Below are 16,739 nucleotides of genomic sequence, written 5' to 3'. Positions count from 1 at the left end.
AATCTCGGAATTTTTATTTTAAAGTTGACATTTTTTTCTAAGTATTTTTAAAACTTTGTTGTAAGTATTTTAACACTGTTATTATAATTTTAGAAGGAGTAGACATGTAGACATGGACGCAAATTATTAAAGCGTCATTTACACATTTTGGCAATTTATATTAAGAAATTGGTTTTATTCTTAAATTAAGAAATGGATTTACATTAATTTTGATATTGAAGAATTTCATTCGGAAAGAACATGCATGTTGAGAGAAAAAAAATATTTACCCATATTCCATGTTTTAGTTTCGACGACACTGTCATATGATCGTCAGATCTGAGGACATTTAGCATCCTATGTTTTATAGTTGGTTTCAAAGGCCTGTTTGGTTTCCCAATAGCAAGTCACTGACTTTGCCTTGTTTGAACAACGGTAAATCAAGTGGCAAATATGCCATGCATAATCAGGACGACTAATTAGCTGCTCAGTTTTCTAGTTTTGGAATTTTGAAATGTTGGTTCTTTTTTCTGGAACATTGATTAAACTCTAAAAGTTGGCATTCTTATGACACTACTTTTAACCCTTGTCTTTATACATAAGACTGTTGAATAAAAGTATGGCGTAATATAGGTGTGTCGGAATAACGGGATTGTCTTTGATACACATATATGAAGTTCAGACTTGAAATATATATTTGTACGTGACACATATTCCATTTATTCTTCCGCAAAAACAAGGTTTTCCTTCTAAAATAACCTCTTTAAAATAATTAAGTTTATTTATATATGTATGCTTATTTCTTATGTTATACTGTTATACCACTGTCTCAGGTGAGGGGGAGGGTTGGGATCCCACTAACATGTTTAACCCCGCCACATTATTTATGTATGTGCCTGTCCCAAGTCAGGAGCCTGTAATTCAGTGGTTGTCGTTTGTTTATGTGTTACATATTTGTTTTTCGTTCATTTTTTTTTTATCTAAATAAGGCCGTTAGTTTTCTCGTTTGAATTGTTTTACATTGTCATATCGGGGCCTTTTATAGCTGACTATGCGGTATGGGCTTTGCTCATTGTTGACGGCCGTATGGTGACCTATAGTTGTTAATGTCTGTGTCATTTTGGTTTCGTGGACAGTTGTCTGATTGGCAATCATACCACATCTTCTTTTTTTATATTATCAAGTTTATGATGTATATGGTTCTCCGCTTGCTGAAATAAATGACTGTGAATGTGATAATTGCAAACGTATAAATACCGAGGAAAATCGAAATTTTCAATTTTAAAAAAGTTAAAATTTGGAGTTTAAAGTCGAAATTTCGACTTTGTATAAAGACAAAATTTCGAGTTTTAAAAAAGTCATAATTTCGACTTTTAAAATAGTCGAAATTTCAAGATTATAGGGAGTCAAAATTTCGAGATTAGAAAAATTAAAATTTCGAATTTTTTTTGGGCTCGATTCAGAATTACCCAGAAGGGTTTCAGTAAAATCAAAAGTATCTATCTGGAAATAAAACAGTTTGAATTGTGGTTAGTACTTCAGAACGAAAGGTTAATTGCTGAGACGGACCATGAAGAGAGCGTAGCAGACAAACCAGAAGGCGTATATAGCAATGGGTGCCGTGACGTCTATTGACACGACGACAACGGTATGGGCAGAAAGAGAGACTTACAGGAGCTCAACAAAGAAGATCCCAATGGTTATAAAAACTTCATTAGAGTTGACGCTGAGATGTTATGGCAGTTTTCACTACTCTTGTCTTAAAATTGACACCACCAAATGAGATTTTGATCGGATTGGTGCTTACGCTAGATAGCAATATACATAAATTTTGCCATCCCCTTTTCCCCTTACAAATTACTGTAAACCAAGTTATTTTCGCGAGTAGAAAAACAACGCGAATATAAATCGTCGCAAACTTACGAAAGCCGAGAAGGCTCATCTATAATTCAGAATTCAGCATTCAGAATTCGGCATTCAGAATTCGGAATTCAGAATTCGGAATTCAGAATTGGGAAATCATTTTTATCAAATGTTATAACATACATATTTTAATAATTGATATATGTTTTAGTTGTGATATGAAAATTGTATGAGTGTCTTATATAATTAGTTTATATCTATTTTGTTGTCCATAACATAATCTATAGTGGGGGTTGCTTTTCGTCATATCTTTGTGCTTTTGCCGTTTTGGAATCTACCCCTGTAAGTCTCTGGTTCCTATTGTCCCTCTCATCACCGTCCTAACATACACTCCTACGGTGTTTCTCAATCCTAGCTTCAAAGTCTATTAACTCAATATGTCCATTACACGATAATACAAATACTACCTATCCCCACCCCCGAATGTATAATGTTCGAAAAAAAAAGAAGAAGCAAACAACCGTTTAACGTCATATTAATCAGTTCTTCTTCACTATAGGTGCGAATCCAGGTAGATATCTTCACGGTAAAACGAAAAAAATGCGAATCAGATAAAGAAATTTTTTTACAGTACTGACTTTAGATCAAGCATCACTTTATCGGACTCGTATCTAAAACTATCCATCTGTATTTTGTTGCAGATTTCATACTCCCCAAGTAATTAACCCTCTTCAAATTCAACACATTGTTGTTGACTCGAATTCATCCGACAAAATTTCCAGCAATTGTTTATAAGACTAAGGTAGCTCTTAAGTCATAATCAAAGGTAATACAAAGTTTTTGTAAAGATGACAAGAAGTGTTAATTACAATTGGATCTACTGAACATATGAAAAGAAGAGATGACAAAACAAAACATGAGGCTTTTGTGTCGCTCACCTTGATCTATGTGCTGCAGTGCATATTAAACAAAGGACACTCAAGAACTATATAGGCAAGAATATAAAGAATAAAACTGCCAAATGTCCTAAAAATTACCAATGCAGGGAAATAATGAAACAGCAGGTCGTCCGATGCGTGTGAAAATTTCAACGGTAGATAGATCTTGATGATTAAGTTTCAGAGATATAAGCTTAACTGTTTTTAGCCATGGCGGCCATCTTGGTTGATGGGCGAGGTTTTCAGATAAATTTTGCTAAACAACATTCCCTGAGGATGGTTCAGGCTAAGTTTGGTTTAATTTGGCCCTGAAGTGTTCAAAGATAAGAATTTTGTAAAAGATTACAAAAGTGTACAAAAAATTGCCAAAAAATGACCTCAAAGGGTATTAATCCTTATGGGGTCAATTAATAAGAAAGCGTATCTCCAAGAAACTGAGACAAATATCCATCAAATATCCAACATTAGGCGAATAATGGGAATAAAAACGAACAAATACAAAAAATATGGAGAATGGAGTTGGTTATTTTAGAGAAACTTAACCCATAAAGTTATGGCAGATGCATTGTCGGTAAAATGAGCTGTCGGAATAATGAGCTGTCGGAGTAATGGCTGTCGGAATGATTGGATGTCGGAACAATAGTTGTAGGACTAACGCGACGTCACCATGCCGGCTCCTATCAGGCAAACTATAATGCAATTAAGGTTGCACGGATGTTTTAAAGTCAAAAAATGTTTTTTGAGTTATAATGTCCGAAGTGTGGACGACGGACGGACGGACAACGGTTATACAACAATACCGTAATAGTTGTTTGTTTAAAACGCACATATACAAATATTTGATCCTTTAAAATCTAATTTCTTCAATTTCTTCAGCTATTTCAATTTCAACTATTGAAATCTATCATCGTTTTTGTGGAATCTAAATTTTACATTTTTGAAGATATTTTTAAGAAATTCTGATACATGTATAAAATACCTATTTGGTATTGATACTCATATGATTCAGCTGGTAAATGTCCTACCGTACGTGTATGACCCGGATTTGATCAATATACAGACCGACTATGACAACATACAACTGTGTAAAGTCGGAAGTCAATAAAATAATGCATTCTCAAGACGCATTGCGACATGTGAAATAATAAAATTTCATCCAAAAGTCTGCAGACCTTAATATCACAATAACAACTGTGTAAAATGTTAAGCCAATTATAACACCAGGCTCAAGCTAGCAGCCACTCGCCAGCAGCCACTACGCTAGCAGCCATTTTTCGAAAATGTCTATGAACCCAAAAGTTGCATAAGAATCAAACGTACTCAAAATGTTTTTATTAATATATAAACACTATATTATCAATTTTTTTATACACAATTATATTAAGCAATCGAAGTCACTATTCAATGAATTTAAAAGAAAATTCTAGTCCTGTTCAATAATTTAAAGACAATAATAATCGCTGTCATTTATATCAAACAGGATGCTGCACGTTTTTACTTTAAATAGTCAACAGCTTTGAGTGTATATACAATTGAAAATAGTTATAAAATTATTGAAATGCTTGTAAAATTGCTTGTCAGATTCTGTCATCAGATTTTTTTTTGTGTTATTGCGCTAAATAGCTTTCCATATTCTCGGCATCCTGTCAAATAGTTCCTATCAAGTTACAATTGTTCTGCATTACAAGAATAGAAAGTTGCGCTCGTGCTTTAATATTTATTTACTCAGACAAATCTGTTTCAACGAAATTTCTTTTTCTATAGCAGAGGTTACCGCTTACTTTTGATTAGCCGAAATCTTTATTTTTTTGTACACAAAGTATGGTGGGCAAGAAAATTATTTATTCTCTATTCAAAAACAAAACTATATGCTATACCCAAACTTAGAATTCTGGACCCCAACTTTGGACCAAATTTAAAAAAAAACTAAGTCGAACCACACCCTGGATTTTTTTCTCAAGTAGACCTTGGGTATTCAGCTTCCCATTGCACCTAGTGGCGAAAAAAGTATTGCCGTAGAACATTTTTTATTAACATTTCCGTAAGGGTTGTGCAGGGTGTCCGATCCCAACTTTGGACCAAATTAAAAAAAAACTAAGCCGAACCACACCCTGGATTTTTTCTCAAGTAGACCTTGGGTATTCAGCTTCCCATTGCACCTAGTGGCGAAAAAAGTATTGCCGTAGAACATTTTTTATTAACATGTCCGTAAGGGTGGGGTAGTGTATCCGACCCCAAATTTGGACCAAATTTAAAAAAAAAAGTAAGCCGAACCACACCCTGGATTTTTTCTCAAGTAGACCTTGGGTATTCAGCTTCCCATTGCACCTAGTGGCGAAAATAGTATTGCCGTAGAACATTTTTTATTAACATGTCCGTAAGGGTGGGGTACTGTATCCGACCCCAACTTTGGACCAAATTTAAAAAAAAAAGTAAGCCGAACCACACCCTGGATTTTTTCTCAAGTAGACCTTGGGTATTCAGCTTCCCATTGCACCTAGTGACAAAAAAGAATTGCCGTAGAACATTTTTTATTAACATTTCCGTAAGGGTGGGGTAGGGTGTTTGACCCGAACTTTGGACCAAATTTAAAAAAAAACTAAGCCGAACTACATCCTGGATATTTTCTCAAGTAGACCTTGGGTATTCAGCTTCCCATTGCACCTAGTGGCGAAAAAAGTATTGCCGTAGAACATTTTTTATTAACATTTCCGTAAGGGTGGGGTATGGTGTCCGACCCCAACTTTGGACCAAATTTAAAAAAAAAAGGTAAGCCGAACCACACCCTGGATTTTTTCTCAAGTAGACCTTGGGTATTCAGCTTCCCATTGCACCTAGTGGCGAAAAAAGTATTGCCGTAGAATATTTTTTATTAACATTTCCGTAAGGGTTGGGTAGTCCGACCCCAACTTTGGACCAAATCTTAAAAAAAACTAAGTCGAACCACACCCTGGATTTTTTCTCAAGTAGACCTTGGGTATTCAGCTTCCCATTGCACCTAGTGGCGAAAAAAGTATTGCCGTAGAACATTTTTTATTAACATTTCCGTAAGGGTTGGGTAGGGTGTCCGACCCGAACTTTGGGCCAAATTTAAAAAAAAAGTAAGCCGAACCACACCCTGGATTTTTTCTCAAGTAGACCTTGGGTATTCAGCTTCCCATTGCATCTAGTGGCGAAAAAAGTATTGCCGTAAAACATTTTTTATTAACATTTCCGTAAGGGTGGGGTAGGGTGTCCGACCCCAACTTTGGACCAAATTAAAAAAAAAACTAAGCAAAACCACACCCTGGATTTTTTCTCAAGTAGACCTTGGGTATTCAGCTTTCCATTGCACCTAGTGGCGAAAAAAGTATTGCCGTGGAACATTTTTTGTTAACATTTCCGTAAGGGTGGGGTATGGTGTCCGACTTCAACTTTGGACCAAATTTAAAAAAAAAACTAAGCCGAACCACACCCTGGATTTTTTCTCAAGTAGACCTTAGATATTCAGCTTCCCATGGCACCTAGTGGCGAAAAAAGTATTGCCGTTAAACATTTTTTATTAACATTTCCGTAAGGGTGTGGTAGAGTGTCCGACCCCAACTTTTTTTCTCAATTTCTTTTTAATAACTTACCGTTATGTTGATGATATTTTTTCGTTTAATGAAGAATTATCTTAATATACTACCAAAATGAAAATAAATCAAACCAGGTTAAACGATACTAATTGTCCTTTCCTAGATTAATATATTTCGGTTATACACGGGAAACTCCACACTATAAAATACGACAAAAGTGACAATTATTCGTTCGGTATTGTTTATTTTCCCTTGTTAGATGGTGAGGTTCTTCTGGTACCATCTTAAAGTGTATATGTGACAGCTTATTCGCTATGCCCATGTATGTTGTGACGTTTTACATGTTAACGAATGTAATCTATGTATTACTGGTAAATTATTAAGTATTTACTAAATTCTTCCATAGATATAAATTTACTTTTGGAGTTTGGATTTACCTGTAGAAAACTTATTTCAAACGGGATAAAACATTCTCATTTTTATGGTAATGGTGTCTACTGAGCCCAGAAATTTAGAAATGATCCTGGTAAACTTATTGATTCTAATTCTAAAAGGTTTTCAATTGAACACTGTGATTCGATCATTGAATAGTGTTTGTAATGGTATTAAGATAGATTTTGTTTATATTTGTTATCAGTAAATTAAAAGCTAACTGAATATCTATAATACTAAAATTACGAGGTCCAATTTGTCAGCCGTCATCGGGAAAAAACGACAAATCAAAGAATTCAACTTTATATATAGCTAATAAAGGACAATGGTGTAGATTAAAAATTATACCACTCCAGACCCTTTTGTTTTCCACATAATTAATATTGCCAATAATTGACAAGTTCCGTGTCGATTCCGATATCGATACCAATAGTATATTAACCTGTTACCTATAATCTTATCTGTACGTTCCTCATCTGACAGGTGCACCACCAAACGGTGTATTTAGGATTTTGCTATATACACGGGTCATAATCACAGGGCACTACTAAATTAATTCAATCATTGTCAAATTGTTCCCTATTGTAGTTTTTTAATCAGTGAGACTTTCTAAGATAACAATACGAATACTAACAATCTGGACTTAAAATGAGGCGTATATGTAAGCATGGAAGTAATATTACTTCCATGATGTAAGGAACAGTTTTCAATCTGTTAGCGGGCATGACGTAAAACAGCGAATCAAAGAATTCACCTTTATTTATAACTAATATAGGACAATGCTGTTTATTAAAAAATACTTCATTCCAGGAACTTTTGTTTTCCTAATAATGTATATTACCAATAATTGACAAGTTCCAGGTCGACGGGTTCACACAGAAAGAGTTTGAAAGCAGAGAACACTGTGTATCTTATAATCGGCATTACTTTATAAGATGACAAAACCATCACTGAAATAAGTCTTACGCATAGTTATTTACTTTAACTCAGTCACGGACCCGCGATTTCACGGGTGTGTTCTAATATAGGACAATGCTGTTAATTAAAAAATACTTCATTCCAGGAACTTTTGTTTTCCTAATAATGTATATTACCAATAATTGACAAGTTCCAGGTCGACGGGTTCACACAGAAAGAGTTTGAAAGCAGAGAACACTGTGTATCTTATAATCGGTATTACTTTATAAGATGACAAAACCAACACTGAAATAAGTCTTACGCATAGTTATATATTTTAACTCAGTCACGGACCCGCGATTACACGGGTGTCTTCTAGTAATTGTTATATACATATACACTCTGTCGATACCTGTATCTTGGCATTGCACAAGGTCATGTTTTTCTCTGGCTGTGTATGACGTCTTTCGAAAAAATTAAAATAACTGTTATAATAGTTGATTTGTAATGAGGACCATATCAATTATAAATCATTTAAACACAGAGAGAAGTAATGTCAGATACCAAGATTGAAAATGTGGTGTAGACCGTTCTAAGAGTAGTCATAAACTCTGCATTTTGAGTAAAAAAAACCGACATAGGTTTGATTTTTTAAAAGGGGAAATAAAAGCATTGACGGATGGATTTAAAAAGAATTGATACGGATTCAGCTATACCAAATCCCAATATTTAACGTATAGTGTATAACTTACGTAGTCCTTCCACCTGCATTGTTTAGTCCAGGAGACCTGATGTCAGTGTGTTTAATTTTCATCATATAAGAATCAAAATGTTGTACAAGGAAACTTTAAAAAAAAAGTGATGGTAAGGGGTTGGTAACCTCAGGCCCCGATTTATATTCTATGAGATGTAGATCTTCTTTTGTTTTTCCCACCTGGACCTTTTTGTCGATAAAACGTTATAGCTTACCTTTCATATGCACGTAGTCCGATTACCCGTCCTGCCATTTGGGATATTTTAGATTTAAATTTAGGCCATAGGAAGGAGGTGTGCTTTTTATTTATACCTCGATGTTGGATCTGTAATGAGATTAATCTTAGATTTTCCTCGTGTCTTTTGGTTAAGAACACATTAGGCCTGTAGTATAGACTTGACAGTTCAGCCGCACAAAAACAAAGCACCGGTTTTTAAAATATAAACCCGTAACCCTGACCATAAACCATTACAAACAATAGTCCAGTACGAAAGAACTATGACCTGATAGGATAATGATTAAATAAAAAAAAAAAATAATGCATCCCCAAGGTTACTAAGCTGTATGGTTTGATGAAAGTCCAAGTTGATTTAAAAAAAATATTAAAAAAATATTTTCTATCTGAATATAGTCCAAACTACAAATTCTAGTTCTTTTTACCTAGATTAATTTGATTTTTAAATTTGAAAGCAATACATCAAACTTATAACAATGTGATTCGATAAGATTAATATATCACTAAATTAGCTGTATAGTTTGATGAAAATCCAAGTTGATTTGAAAAAATTATTAAAAAATTTAAAGTGTACTATCTGAAAATTGTCCATATTTGCAAATCCTAGCTTTTTCACGTAGATTAATTTAAATCTTAAATTTGATAGCAATACACCAAACTAAATAATGACCGGGGATTCAGTAAGCCTAGTATATATCTAAGATAGCTGCTTAGTTTGATGAAAATCCAAGTTGATTTGAAAAAACTATTAAAAAAATTAGAGTGTACTATCTCTATTTTGTCCGAAATAGCAAATCCTAGCTTTTTTACCTAGATTAATTTAATTCTTAAATTTGACAGCGATACACCAAACTACACAATGACCGGAGATTAAGTAAGTTTCATATGTATCTAAGACAGCTGCATAAATCCAAGTTGATTTTGAAAAAGTTATTTAAAATTTAAATTATACTATCTCTATTTTGACCAAAAAAAATAAAAAAATTGTACTATCTCTATTTTGACAAAATGTCCTGTACCAAGTCAGGAATATGGCCATTGTTATATTATAGTTCGTTTATGTGTGTGTGTTACATTTTAACGTTATGTTTCCGTTGTGTCGTTTGTTTTACTCTCTTTTTTTTAGTGTGAATTCACATTACTATAAGACGTGTCACGGTACTTATCTATCCCAAATTCATGTATTTGATTTTGATGTTATATTTGTTATTCTCATAGGATTTTGTCTCATGCTTAGTCCACTTCTGTGTGTGTTACATTTTAATGTTGTGTCTTTGTTCTCCTCTTATATTTAATGCGTTCTATTATGTCTGTTTGTTTTGTTCACGCATCGGTGACAATATAATGGAATTTGATGCGACTGTCATACAAGTGAGAGGTTTAGCTAGCTATAAAACCAGGTTCAATCCACCATTTTCTACATTTGAAAATGCCTGTACCAAGTCAGGAATATGACAGTTCTTGTCCATTCGTTTTTGATGCGTTTTGTTATTTGATTCTGTCATGTGATTATGGACTTTCCGAATTGATTTTCCCCTGAGTTCAGTATTTTTGTGATTTTAATTTTCCCTCAGTTTTAGTTTGTTACCCCGATTTTGTTTTTTGTCCATTGATTTATGAGTTTTGAACAGCGGTATACTACTGTTGCTTTTATTTGTCTGAAATTCCAAATCCTAGCCTTTTTTACCTAGATTAATTTAATTCTTAAATTTGATAGCAATACACCAAACTACATAATGACCGGGGATTCAGTAAGCTTAATATTTATCTAAGATAGCTGCATAGTTTGATGAAAATCCAAGTTTATTTGAAAACAAATGTAAAAAAGATTAAAGATGCCTGTCTGAATTTAATTATTTTTATTTTGATGTTTATACTGTAATAATCCAAAAAGTTATGTTTGATTATAGGCGAATTTATTGAATATATTTAGTCAGTTTTTGTTATATCTATTTTGCGTGACTGTATTTATGCATCCCGTCATACTTTGAACGACAAAATTATTTCATGTCTACCTGTGCGAATTTCAAACGCGCCATTTTACACTCACGTTGTACTCAAAACACTCATTCCTTGATGGGTGCATTTAACATAGACAAATAAAATCGTATAATATAATCAAAATGAGGATGTTAATTTGATGTGTGCTTCTTCGTTACATTTGTTGTTTTTATAGGGATAAATATGATAACACAATGTTGACTGCCGTACCCCTATTTTTGACATTTTTAACTATTGTGTCTGTTTGTTTTGTTCAAGCATCGGTGACAATATAATGGAATGTGATACGACTGTCATACAAGTGAGAGGTTTAGTTAGCTATAAAACCAGGTCCAATCCACCATTTACTACATTTGAAAATGCCTGTACCAAGTCAGGAATGTGACAGTTCTTGTCCATTCGTTTTTGATGCGTTTTGTTATTTGATTCTGTCATGTGATTATGGACTTTCCGAATTGATTTTCCTCTGAGTTCAGTATTTTTGTGATTTTACTTTTAATTATATCTATAATACTTAACGGTATATGTAGTCACTAGTCTTTTATACTTTTGTACACACTAGCTCTTTATATTACACCTATCATCAAACAAACAATTCTCTGAAACCGATATTATCAAGATGCTTGATTTCTTGATTGACAACATATTTGTAACGTTCGGAGGACGTGTTTTTCAACAGACTGTCGGCATCCCAATGGGAAAAAACTGTGCCCCTGTACTTGCCGACTTGTTTCTTTATTATTATGAGGCTGACTTCATGCAGGAACTTCTTAGGAAGAAAGATAAGAAGTTAGCAATATCCTTTAACTCTACTTTCCGCTATATAGATGATGTTCTTTCACTAAACAATTCAAAATTTGGTGATTATGTGGAACGCATCTATCCCATCGAATTGGAGATAAAGGATACTACAGATACAGTTAAGTCGGCTTCATATCTTGACTAACATCTAGAAATTGACAATGAGGGTCGGTTGAAAACAAAACTTTACGACAAAAGAGATGATTTCAGCTTTCCAATTGTGAACTTTCCATTTCTAAGTAGCAACATTCCAGCAGCACCTGCATACGGGGTATATATCTCTCAATTGATACGATATTCCCGTGCTTGCATTTCTATCATGATTTTCTTGATAGAGGGTTACTGCTCACAAGGAAGCTATTAAACCAAGAGTTCCAAATGGTGAAGTTGAAATCACCCCTTCGTAAATTTAATTGACGCCATCACGAGTTGGTTGACCGTTATGGAATAAACGTTTCACAAATGATATCGGATATGTTTCTTACGTCGTAACTACAATCCCCTTCCCTTTCATGAATGTGACCTACCGAATTAGACTATTTACCGGATTTGTAATCACATAAGCAACAAGACGGGTGCCACATGTGGAGCAGGATCTGCTTACCCTTCCGGAGCACCTGAGATCACCCCTAGTTTTTGGTGGGGTTCGTGTTGTTTATTTTTTAGTTTTCTATGTTGTGTCATGTGTACTATGGTTTTTCTGTTTGTCTTTTTCATTTTTAGCCATGGCGTTGTCAGTTTGTTTTAGATTTATGAGTTTGACTGTCCCTTTGGTATCTTTCGTCCCTCTTCTTGCACTGAATGATTTTTTTAGCATATATTATACCATGTATTTTAAAGATAATACTTTATTGGAATATTTAATTGAACTAATAAAATGTTGAAATCAATGATGAGGACCAAGTAATGACGAGATCGATGTTAGGTCGTTTGAAGTTGTTACAGTTGATGAAATAGTTTATAAATAATATATTTGCATTATCACTTAATGAAAATTTTCATCATATATTTCATCATATATCATATATACCATGTACATGATGTATTTTAAAGATAATTAAAACTGGAATATTTAATTTAACTGATAAATTATTAATTAATTGATGTTGAAATCAATGATGAGGACCAATTAATGATGACATGTATGTGTTGTCGTTTGAAGTTGTTACAGTCGATAAAATAGTTTGTAAATAATATATCATGACGGCACGTTTTATATTTCGACCAAAATGTAGTTAGTACACCATGAAAAACATTTTGATGTATATGTAATAATTTCTTGAACGGAAACAAATTATCTACATATACAGGAATATATTGATTTGGAATTATTCAAAAAGTCTCTGTATTAACAAATTGCAAGCTAACATTACTTTATTAAAAAATGTGGGTTATTATAAAAACCAAATGTTTCATGAATAAATGAGTCGTAGTGCTTCTGGGAATATCAGATCATTTAACACGATGATTTGCAGAAGAACATACGACATATCTGTTAGAGATCTCGTCAATCAAATAGAAAAGTTTGTTTGAATCATTAATAGTTTAATAAAACCAATTTTCAAATTGTGAAAATTTTTAACAAAGCATCTACTTTGTCGTTTTGAACTTCAAGTTAAGGTGTTTTCAAACCGTGTTGTCCGGCGTAAACATGTCGCACCGTTATTTGAGAACGACTTATCCAATTTTCATGAAACTTATTATAGTTGTTTCTTATGATGGTCAAATGATCTGTATACATTTTGGTGAAAATAAGATTTAAACTTTTTGAGGTACGGCACTTTGTAACTAAAACAGGGGGTGTTTTTTTCACATGTCGCACCGTATATGAAAACCGATTTTTGATTATTGCTTAAAACTTCACACAATTCTTAGTTATATTAATCTAAAGATCTGTATACTTTTTGGTGATGATTCAAAATTTCATTTTTGAGTTATTGAGTATTTTGTAAAAAAGGGGGAGGGGTTTTTACATGTCGTGCCGTATCTCAACAACGATTTATGATTATTGCTTAAAACTTTACACACTTCTTTGTTATATTAATCTAAACATCTATATACTTTTTGGTGATGATTCAAAATTTTATTTCTCAGTTATTTAGTATTTTGTAAAAAAAAAAGGGGCAGGTTTTTTTACATGTCGCGCCGTATCTCAAAAACAATTTATGATTATTGCTTAAAGCTTTACACACTTTTTTGTTATATTAATCTAAAGGTTTGTATTCTTTTTGGTTTTTGAAGAAAAAAAAAGGGGGTTTCATATGTCCCTCCGTATCTCAAAAACAATATATGGTTATTGCTTAAAACTTTTTCAAGAACTATTTATGATTATTGCATAAAACTTTTACACAAGACTACGGGCGTATCATGCGCTCATGGCGCAGCTGTTTATTAATAAGGTCTTTCCACTTTTTTGTGGAAAGACCTATTGGTTTTCTTCTTATTTTTTTTTTCTTCCGCCAACTTTTTTTTTATTTGCTGATTTTTTGTTTCGCAAGATGTTGCTTAGATATTTGGAATATGAGATCCATATGAAAATTATTTCCCCTTTTGTATTTGATATTTTGAAATGTATTTTTAACTGGAAAACCATAAGTGATAGAGGCGTAGGGTCTTTAGATTTGAGGTTCTTGATCCAAAAAAAAAAAAAATGAAAATGAGGTCTAGGTCAAAGGTGAAGGTCATGTTTAAAATTTAGATTTCTGCTTGTTATCTCATATTATCAGAAATCATATAAGATATTGACAAGATATTTTGACACAATTGTTAGTTGCGACATCTCGTAACACATAAATTTTAGATGTAAGGGTACTTAGACATTTGATTCAAGTTTCCGCCCCCCTTTTATATCTAATATTAGTCGTATGGAAATATAACTTAATAACAATATAAAGTAGAGGCCTAGAGTCTTTTGATTATAGGTCCTTGGTTTAAGACCTTGAAACTGGGCTCAAGGTCCCAAGAATAGATTACATTAGTCGTATTTGGTACAACATTTTGGAATTTTGGGTTCTCAATGCTCTTCAACTAACTTGTTTGGCTTTATAACTATTTTGATATGAGCGCCGCTGATGAGTCTTATGTAGACGAAACTCGAGTCTGGGGTATTAAATTATAATCCCAGAACCTTTGATAACTACGTACTCTGTGAAAAGATGGAACCTTCAACATGCATGCATTACTGAATTGTACATGTTGAATAACAAACTGATATATAGTGAAGACCCTGTCGTCACATTAATTAATGGAATAATTAGAAAAAGGACGATGTTTGTTTCTATAGGGTTTGGTGTCTGGTTTGCAGTCAATCATTGGCACCAGCAGCTTTTTTTTTCTGATTGTTTACAAAGTCTTGAATTGTTTTTTTCTCTGCCAAAAGAGGGGCGAAAGGTACCAAACTCACATTCACACTCATAGATTGAAAATAAACTGGCAATGCCATAAAAAAAGTGGGAAAAAAAAAGAGAAAAAGACAAAAGACAAATAATATTACTCAAGACACAGCATAGAAAACCCAAGACTAAGCAATCCTCACAATGTTTTCCACTTTTTGTGAAATTGAAGCCAGTGATCAAGCCTGAACATATTATTAATTCAACCATGAGGTAAAAACGCCAAATTTTCTAATATATATTCGTTATCTATAAGTTCGATTAAATCACAAGCATATGCTTCAAAGGATGTCAAAACGACAAATTTTACTTCTTCTATAAAGGGCTGCTAATATTACAAAATGGCATTTTGACAGCATATTAATCAGTATATGAAGGCTTTTTATGAACAATATTACATTAAAGACCTGAATACGAAATAAAGGCAACAGTAGTATACCGCTGTTCAAAACTCATAAATCCATGGACAAAAAAACAAAATCGGGGTAACAAACTAAAACCGAGGGAAACGCATTAAATTTAAGAGGAGAACAACGAGACAACACTAAAATGTAACACACACAGAAACGGACCAAGCATCAGACAAAATCCCACGAGAATAACAAATATAACATCAATACCAAATACATGAATTTGGGATAGACAAGTACCGTGACACGTCTTATCGCAATGTGAAATTACACTCAAAAATAAGAGAAAACAAACGACGCAACGTTAAACTGTAACACACACAGAAACGAACAATAATATAACAATGGCCATATTCCTGACTTGGTACAGGACATTTTTAAAGGAAAAAATGGTGGGTTGAACCTGGTTTTGTGGCATGCCAAACCTCGCACTTTAATGGCAATGTTACATATAACATTGAAATGACAACATAATATTACAGGACTACAATACAAAAAAATAGGAGAACGTATTAGACAAAGAAACACATGATTAATGAATAACAAAAAGCATCAGGTTTAAAATTCAATACGTCGAAAACGCGCCTCGTCCACACAAGACTCACCAGTGACGCCCAGATATAAAAGATCGAAAGCGAAAAAAAGTACAAAGTTGTACAGCACTGGAGATCAAAAGTTGAAAAAGGCTGTGTCAAATACGGCTATGTTTTTATGCTTGGGATAAGAACATCCTTATTATTTAGAACAATTAATAATGCTATTGCAAACAGTAAATTTTATCAAATGAATATAACAGATATACATAATGAAACTGAAATATTAACTCATTACAGAAAACAAACATTAATACATAATGCAAAGACCAACACAGAATAGACACACCCGACTCAGTCCAGGCCTCAACGCAGTAAATTGTGAAAATGACGTCACATACGATGGTGAAAAGGCATTAAAAATTACGTCACATTTGAATTTATGAAATTTCTGAAACAGCAGAAGAATGACGTCACATATGAAAAACTATATCTCAAAAGTAAGATAGAATTAGGATTGATTACAGATTATAATAGAACTAAATACTGATATTGCATTTAAACACAATGCATATTGCAATACTTATTAATAGCAATTAACTATAATATATATATGTCCAGTTTGTTATGAATCCAACTTCAAACGTAAATTATCGTACAGATTACGTTGACCAAAATTAAATCTAATAAATAATTAAACATTTAAACTATATACATGAATTTGGGATAGACAAGTACCGTAACACGTCTTATAGTAATGCGAATTCACACTCAGCAAAACAGTCACAATCGGAAATAAGTCACGTTTGGTAACTAAAAGATTAGACGACATAATGACAAACCACAATCTACCATGTGGTAAAAATGTCCTTAGCTAGTTTGGTAAAAGACACATCGTATGGATCCACCAATTCGTGATGGTGTCCATAAAATTTACGGAGTGTCAA

This window comes from Mytilus galloprovincialis, chromosome 2 (assembly GCF_965363235.1).
Source record: "Mytilus galloprovincialis chromosome 2, xbMytGall1.hap1.1, whole genome shotgun sequence".
NCBI classification, from domain to species: Eukaryota; Metazoa; Mollusca; class Bivalvia; order Mytilida; family Mytilidae; genus Mytilus; species Mytilus galloprovincialis.
This window is presented reverse-complemented; position numbering follows the sequence as displayed.